The sequence below is a fragment of the Equus asinus genome, chromosome 5 (assembly GCF_041296235.1).
Source record: "Equus asinus isolate D_3611 breed Donkey chromosome 5, EquAss-T2T_v2, whole genome shotgun sequence".
NCBI classification, from domain to species: Eukaryota; Metazoa; Chordata; class Mammalia; order Perissodactyla; family Equidae; genus Equus; species Equus asinus.
Window position 1 is genome coordinate 43,187,875 of NC_091794.1, and position 8,756 is coordinate 43,196,630.

At 39.1% G+C, this 8,756-nt stretch overlaps 1 long non-coding RNA gene across 1 annotated transcript; it reads left to right on the forward strand.

Annotated features, from left to right (window-relative positions):
* Positions 1–2,719: 2,719 nt before the first annotated feature.
* On the forward strand, positions 2,720–8,554 carry LOC139045409 (uncharacterized). Its single transcript, XR_011503742.1, has 3 exons — positions 2,720–2,884; positions 5,820–5,932; positions 7,133–8,554. It is a non-coding gene; the product is annotated as an uncharacterized lncRNA (long non-coding RNA).
* The last annotated feature ends 202 nt before the right edge of the window (positions 8,555–8,756 follow it).

Genomic DNA, 8,756 nt, shown 5'->3' on the forward strand with positions numbered 1-8,756 from the left:
CAATGCAGAATTTTACTTGGCATTTGTTGTGGTACACATGTAATTCATAAGTTTGTCAAAACAAGCTGTGACATTCTACTATTAAAAATACAGTAGTATTTTGAGAGCAGTACCTCTCAAATTTTACATATACATATGTACTTATATACATAATTAGAATGATTTAACTACATAAACTTTGTAATGACACTGGTACTGAAGACAAAATTATTCCACATGGCAATACGTGCTTTCTCGTTTTGTTGACTACAATCAATTAGAGAGTAGAAATGTTTGAGTCTTTGAAGAACTTTTTATTTGTTTTATTTTTTGAAAAGATTTTTGTTTTTAAAGATTGGCACCTGAGCTAACATCTGTTGCCAATCTTCTTTTTTTTTTTTTTTGAGGAAGATTAGCCCTGAGCTAACATCTGCTGCCAATCCTCCTCTTTTTGCTGAGGAAGACTGGCCCTGAGCTAACATCCATGCCCATCTTCCTCTACTTTATATGTGGAATGCCTACCTCAGCATGGCTCGATAAGTGGTGCATAGGTCTGCACCTGGGATCCAAACCAGCAAACTCCAGGCCGCTGAAGCAGAATGTGCTAATTTAACCAGTGCATCACCAGGCCAGCCCTCCAATCTTCTTTTTTTTAATTTATTTTTTATTTAATTTATTTTTAAAATTTTTTCTTATTTTTTTATTTTTATTTTATTTTTCTTTATTATTTTTCTTCTTCTCCCTGATGCCCCCAGTACATAGTTGTGTATTCTAGTTGTGAGTACCTCTGGTTGTGTTATGTGGGATGCCGCCTTAGCATGACCTGATGGGCAGTGCTATGTCCACGCCCAGGATCCGAACTGGTGAAACCCTAGGCCACCAAAGTAGAGTGCGCAAACTTAGCCACTTGGCCACAGGGCTGGCCCGTGAAGAATTTTTTATATCAACCTAGGTGTCCTACAGTGAAGGTGAATTTTTTTATCAACCAGTCCTCTAAACATTTTTTTGCATTTTGTTCAAAATTAGTTGGCAATATTTAATCGAAGTACTCCATGAATGAAATGTAAAAATCTTCAGTTTCTGAAGCTGTCAGTGAACTTGATTACTAAAAACAAAGCTTACAGCAAGGAAGTCGTTGAAACTTATCCCTCTAAAAGCAAAGGAAGAACGGAGCAAATTAAATAAGGGCTTAAAGGAGATGTAAGTTTCAGTTTTGAAATTCTGTACTTGTCCTTTACAATATATTACTTGGAGAATTATTGCATAGAGCTACTTTTTTTTTTTTTTTTTTGAGAAAGATTGGCCCTGAGCTAACATCTGTTGCCAATCTTCCTAGTTTTGCTTGAGGAAGATTGTTGCTGAGCTAACAGCTGTGCTCATCTTCCTCTATTTTCAGTGAGAGGCCACCACAGCATGGCTTGACGAGCAGTGCTAGGTCCATACCCAGGATCCAAACCTGTGGACCCTGGGCCGTGGGAGCGGAGCACACGAACTTAACCCCTATGCCACTGGGCTAGCCCCTAGAGCTACTATTTTTAATTGGAGAAATTTATGTTCTATTCTGGAGTGGATTGAAATTGAGAAAGGCTGTAATTCTGCAACATTTATATTTGGTGAAAATTCAAAAACAACGTGAACAGAGACAACTTGTTTGATGAGTTTTATTTTATGAAAATATTTGTTGAAGAAAAGTGTGCTGAATAGAGAGGGAAACAGCCCGAGATATTTACACATTTCAACTCAAAAAAAACCATTGAGAATATCCTTCATTTAGCATAATTTGTTTTGAACATTCCTCAGTGCCAGCAGGGAGAATATTTTCTCAATTAAAGCATGGGTTCACTGGAGTTATCAAACATTCTAATCTGCATACCATAAACTAGAGCTTTAAATACTACTGTTTCATTAAAACATTAAAAATAAGATTATATCAGAAAATATATATTCTTCAGAAAAATACTAACGGCATGGTACTAGAGATAGTTAGAAATAAGAAGCATATTAAAATATGTGGCTAGATATCAAGAAGAATTATTTTGCTTGTGTTATTTTTATTGTACACATAAAGAGTTTTTATTCTTGCTTTAACATATAAATGTTTTTAAATTTTTAGAAACAATTTTCTCAAGAAGAAGTTTTTAACAGAATTAATTTGATGGTCGATGAATATTCAAAGAATTGAACTCCAGTGATTTTTGGCACCTCCTTTTACTCTCAGAAGTGTCTCAGTTTGGACAATAAATTTTAAGGTCACCCTAACTATAGCCAATAGGATAAAGCACATTCCTTGTAACGGGGCCCCAGGAACCGTTCCAGCCTCCTCTTCCACATTTGCAGCCTCCTCTTCTCCAAAACCTGCCGAGCTCAAGCCACGCACTGCTTCTCACTGGCGCAGCACAGAGTTCGCTGGCATTGCTCTGCCCCCCCACTCCCCTCTGGCCGCAGTGCCCTGCGCTCTCATAACCCTGGTGAATTTTAAGTCAACCATTAAATCTCCCTGTAATATCTCCTTACAGCTTTCCTTGTCCTTCCCCCTTCCCGTTGCCAGCATTAATTACGTAGTTATCTAAGTCCTCAAGGCACTTTACATACAACCCTGATTGCTACAACTACCTCGTTTTATTTCCGCTCCTTCTTTTTGACTGGGTGGGGAGAGCTGAGACGTCACGGACTTTGACTTCTTCATCTTTGCGCACCCAAAGCCTGACACATTACTTGACACACAGGGCTTATTAAATAAATATTTGTCCAGCGGAATTGTGTCGTATTGCAAAGACGGCCTTTCAGAATATCTTAAAACACACTCCTTAGGCATCTCCCTGTTCCGTGTGTGTGCATAAGGCTCTCCGAGGACCTGATCCATGAGCTGCTCAGCTCCAGCGGGGCCTGTTTTCTCTGGAGTTTGGTAGGTTTATGATCAGCTGTTGGCATGCTTTTGCTGGGGCTCTGGGTGAACAGATAATTAACCTCAGCTGTCTAGTGATTCGCTTAACTTCTTAGAATCTGAGATAGTATGTGAGTGTGAGTGTGTGAATGTGTGGTGCGCGCGCATGCACACGCGTGTGTATAAAACGAACTCTGATGGACAGACCAAGAATAGGCCTTTACACAAAGCCCAACCAACAAATCTATAACTACCAGAAAGGGCAAAGAGTATAACCTAACCCTAAGCCCTAAAGCTGGCCACAGACCCCCTTCACTGGGCAAGAGGGCCTCAGGTAAGAAAACGCTGCACCAAAGTGAATCTACGACATATACCATGGTGGGACTCCACGTTGTGTTATGTCTCATTCAAACAAGGCTGTTTTTCGGTATACATATAATTTAAAGGTGCTATAGGAGTGCGTGTTATACACACATTGAGTAGATGACACCTGCTATTTATTCAGATGCCCATTGTCATCAATAATACTGAGAATTCCACAGTGCCCTAGAAAGGCCTTGGAGCGAGACAGGCCTGTCGTAGAATTTTGGCTTCATCTTTCCTTGAACCTTGGTTTCCTCATCAGTAAAATGTGGCTAATACTGCCTGCCATTCAGGATTCTTGAGAGGATTGAAGAGAAGGACACTGCTTGGCTCGATAAATGGTAAATTTGTTATATTTCTTGTTGCAAGGTCCATCCTTCTTTGACTACCATGTAACCTGCTAACATTGGGCAACCTTAATTCTTATTCTCTAAAGTCATGAGTCCCCATTACTGCCAAGTTCTGTTTTCAGGGGCATTTTAAGCACAGCCTCCCTGCCCAGATCCATAGGAAACTGTCCTGCCCAGGGGTTCCTCTGTTGCCTCCCAGCAGGCAGCTCTCTTAAGAAAGCAAGGGGTGAGCGGGTTTCGGTGATCCCACCAAGGTTTGGCTGGGCTCCACATTCAGCCTGGTGACTCATGTGCTGAATGAATTTAAAGTGTTGCCAAGGAATTTTGCAATTCACAGCAGGTAGATGCAGAAGTTACAGAATCACCTTTCTCCAATTAGTAACAATGGATATTTGTGCCCACAAGAATGAGGGCACCTTGGAAAGCACCATAGGCAGTTTGTCTTCATACTTCAGAGCAGACCCTGAAACACCAATGTCACTTTATCATCTTCCAGTGTATAGGAATGCACAAATGCATAAAAAGACAAACCCTATCCCAAGCAGAGGGTCCAAATTCATAGGCACTAACAAGTATTTTATAAGCGTTTTTTTTAAAAAAAACGTGAACAGTGAATTGATGTATACAAAACCAAAGAGAAGTGATGAATGATTGTATTATTCAATTACTCCACTTTACATATAATTTTAAATCTATCAAAGGACATTTCCCTCTCCTTATCAATACAACTGACTGTTTTCTCTCTCTATGCTGCATTTTGGGCAATTTTCTTATGTCCAGCTTTCAGTTTTGTTTCTTTAACCATCTTTAACCAACCAATTTAAAACCACGCACTGAGTTTCCATTTCAATGACCATTTTAACGACTCTAGAAAACTCGGTTATTTTTGAGTGATTTTTAGTATTTTGCTTAAACTTATGTGTTGGTGTTTTGGCTCTAGCCCTTTGCATAATTTTTATGGTTGCCCTAGGGATAACAAAATGCATATCTAACTTTTACAGTCTATTTTGATTTAATATTTTATCACCACCAGTGAAATACAGAAACCTTACAACCTAGTGCCCTTTGCCTACTCCCTTTTAGGTTATGGCTGTCATGTGCTTTACATCTATACACATTGAAAACCCCACCAAAGTTACAATTTTCTCTCTCAACTATCACAATTTAAAGCACTTAAAAGGAGAAAAATATCCTTTTAAATTTACCCAGACATTTACTATTTTTATATTCTTTTTTCATTCCTGAAGTTCCAAGTTTCCCTTTAGTATCATTTCACTTCAGCCTAAATAACTTCCTTTAGTATTTCTTTTAGAGCAACTGCTGCTCTAAATTCTTAGTTTTATCTTCCTTCCTGATATATTTTTACTGAATATAGAATGGTGGGTTGACAGTATTTTTTTTTTCAGCACTTTAAACACACAATTCCACTGTCTTCTGACCTCCATGATCTCGGGAGAGAAATCTTCGGTGACTCAAATTATCGATCCTCTAGATGCATAGTGTTATTTCAAGATTTTTTTCTATTTTTGGTTTTCAGCAATTTGATTATGACATTTTGGGCCTTAGTTTTGAGTTTATTCTATTTGGGTTTTGCTGAGCCTCTTCAATATGTGGATTTGTGTCTCTTACCAACTTGGGGAAGCTTTTAGCCTTTATTTATTCAAATATTTTTTCTGTACCAATCTCTTTCCTTTCCTTCTGGAACTCACATGAGAAAAATATTACACATGTTGCTATTGTCTTCGGTGTCCCTAAGGCTCTACTCTATTTAAAAAAATTTTTTTTTGTCCTTTTGTTCAGAATGTATAATTATTATTGATCTATCTTTGAGTTCACTGACTCTTTCTTTGGTCATCTGATCTGTTACTGAGCCCATCCAGGGACTTTTTTTTATTATTACTCATATTATATTTTTCAATTCTAAAATTTCTACTTAGTTCTTTTTTATATTTTCCTATTTCTCTGTCCTTTCATTTATTACAAGTGTTTCTATCTTGATACGGAGCACAGTAATAGCTGATTTAGAGTCTTTGATCAATGAACTCTGAGTCATCTTGGGGTTGTTACGTGTTTTTTATCCTTTTTTCCTTGAGAATTGGTCACATTTGCCTGGTGGCTTTTTTGTTTGTTTTTGTTATGTTGTATAATTTTTAATTGTACGTTGGACATTTTGAGTTTTATGTTCAAAGACTTGAGGAACTGCTAAAGTCTTCTGGAGAATTATTATTTTTTCTTTGTTTTAGCAAGCAATCAACCCAGTTAGGTCTCGAATGCCAAGTCTGCCTCACCATGCCTGGCAATAGCTCCACGATCAGCTCGGTTTTCAAAGCATTTGCCGCATCCCCTGCTTGCACAGGTAAAGGGTGAGACTGGAACTTGTTCCGATTCAAACATAAGAATCCCATCTTCAACTCCCTCCTCTGAAATTCCCCACACACTCTCTCTGGTGCCCCTTTTCCGACCTGCTGGCCAGAAAGATGTGGTTTATCTTAGAATTTGAGCTGCAGCTACAGCTATGCAGCTGGGGCCCAATTTCAAGGCAAGATGGAGAATTTAAAAAGGGGAAAAAAAATGGTAATTCATTTCTGCATGAATCACTTCTTCAAATTTTCACTTCTTCCCCAATCTACCCGCTTTTGCCAAACTTTCAGAGTTCTCGAGTACTTGCTTTTTGGATCGTCTGGAATCGTAGTTTTAATTACTAAAAGAAAGAGGCAGCTCCATCTTGGCCAGCAGCAGAATTCAAGTATTTGGATGTTTTTTCAAATCTTCCTATAAATTTTTCACTTTGTCTTATTCTTTCCATACAGGTTCTATTTATTCTTTTTATCTAATTGTTTGAAGCAATTTGTTGTCTCTATCACAATATTCTGTGATCTCAAGTTTTTGCTTATGGTGAATTCTTACCTTGCCTGTTTATAATTTTGTATGGTGAACTCATCTTCGGTCAAAATCTTTTGGAATCCTTTGTGACCTGGGCTGTGAAAGTGCCCTTCAGAGTGCCTTTGCATTTGTTTCTCCAGAGGTCCCTGGTCACTCACTAGCCAGAGATCAATTTATATGAAATTTCTCAGTATCATGATTTCTAGACCATCCATCGTATAATTTGGACTCAACACCTGTAGATACATAGTTGGATGTTAATTTATCAAGGAGGTTTTGTTTTTGTTTTGATTTGTTTTGTCCAGCAAGAGTTCAGGCAAAAGGCAATCTTTTTTGCCATCTCCCTGGGCCAACTGGCAGTTTATCTAGTTTTGGGTTTTTTTCCCTTTCATAAGCAGCACAGCCAATTAACAGAGCAAAGCAGTGACAAGGTGGAGGATGGATTTGAAAGTAGTGAATGACCAGCACCTTCTCTAACCCCAAGCAGCTGAGGCCCGATGAGGCCTCTCCGTTCTTTTAAGCAGGTCTCAGGAACTCAATTTGTCCCATTATCTTTCTGCATTGGCCACCACCAACCTGTCAGTTGGGGTGCTTTTCCCTTACACCAGCCATGGAGTAAATTTCCTCTTCCATCAAATGGAAAGAATTAATACCCACTCTGTTTATTTCACAGGGTCATTGAGGATATTCTGCTCAGAGTCTCAATAGCCACCAGGTCCACAAACCAGACAGACTTGAACTGAAGGGCAACTGAATTTTGTTGGAAATTGGCTTTGCTACTCTAGTGATGGGAACCACTCTGAAGTAAAGTCCAGAGGAAAAAATATGCAAATCCAAGTTATGGTGCACATTTCTCTCTACTTTCCCTGATGCATACAGATGTCATTGACCTTCAATCACTGGTCAAACCATCATAGCTGTTTTGCAATTTCTTCAGATCCTCTGAAGATTAGGGGTTTTTGTTGGGAGACAAGTTTCCATGGATCTCTCAATATTCCTGCACATTTTGTGAGCAGAGATAGTGACTGCCTTTTGTTCTGAAGTGTCTTTCCAAGGTTGTTCATATAGGAAACAGCCTTGAAATATAGATATTGTATCTCCCTCCAGAGCAAAGAGCAGGTTTGCTTACAGCCTTGGAAGATAGAGGTAGTGTGTCCCTGTGAGACAAAGGTCACCTATGCTCACTGTCCAGTGTAATAAAGAAAATGTCTCTCTCTGAAGCAAAGGTCAAGCATGCCGACTGCACATTATACAAGATTCCGGTTCCCTACGTTCAGGCTGTTTCTCCTGTAACAAACCTACCGCATTTGCAGGCATCATTGCCCTCACGACACTCTGTGAGAACTGTGGCTTGGAGTCTGGTGCAAAAAATGCTGATTCTCTGCCTATTGCTGCTGCTGCGAGTAATATACTGTCCTCTGCCTCTGACTCAGGAGTCTCAACTTTTCTCCCAGCATCCTTGGAAGTGTGGCAGGCTAACCTGACAGCTTGTCCGTAGGGTAAAATCTTAGAACCTCATTCTTGGCAGTTATATAATGCCTTTCTATGCCTGCCCAGCCTTCCCATAGTATTATTTCTCCACCAAGGGTGGGATGGTTGCCATGTATTTGAATAGCATCTGGGCATGCACCAATTTGCCAGATCGTCTCAGGGTTCTATCCCAGAACTGTATTTCTTAATACATACACATAGATCCAAAAGTAGTCACTAGCTTCTTTGTTTCATCCTCATAGTTCTACATATTTCTCTTTGGTATGCATATCCTCTATCATATATCTCAACAGCTGCCAGCAGAAGCAAACACACATCAGATCATTATATTCTATGGCCACTGTATGCCTCTATGCTAAACCTATACAAATGCATTCATAAACCCACTTGAGATTAAGGATATAAAACCCCATGTAAGACGATCTATAAATATGAAATTTTATTATTATGAGCTCCCATAATATAAGAGCAAAGGTTGGCTACCCCTGAGCTGCCTTTTAGAATTTTCTCATTCCTGAACAGGAGAACTTCAGTTGAAAGAAACTCAGTGAGCACTCAGCTAAAACATTTGCTGGAGACCAGTAAACAAAGTTTGTTTCCTCCGTCAAATGCTGAAAGGGACCAGGGACCATGTTTAATCTGCTGATATAAAGTATCGTTTTGCCTCTACGTTTTGGTTGTATTTTACTGACAAACTGGTTACTAAGTTGTTAGATTCCAGAATTGACTCAATTGAGTCTATACTTCGTCTAGCAATGCATATTAAGTTAATGAACAGGAAGTAAGTTACAGAAATTCCCCAGCTA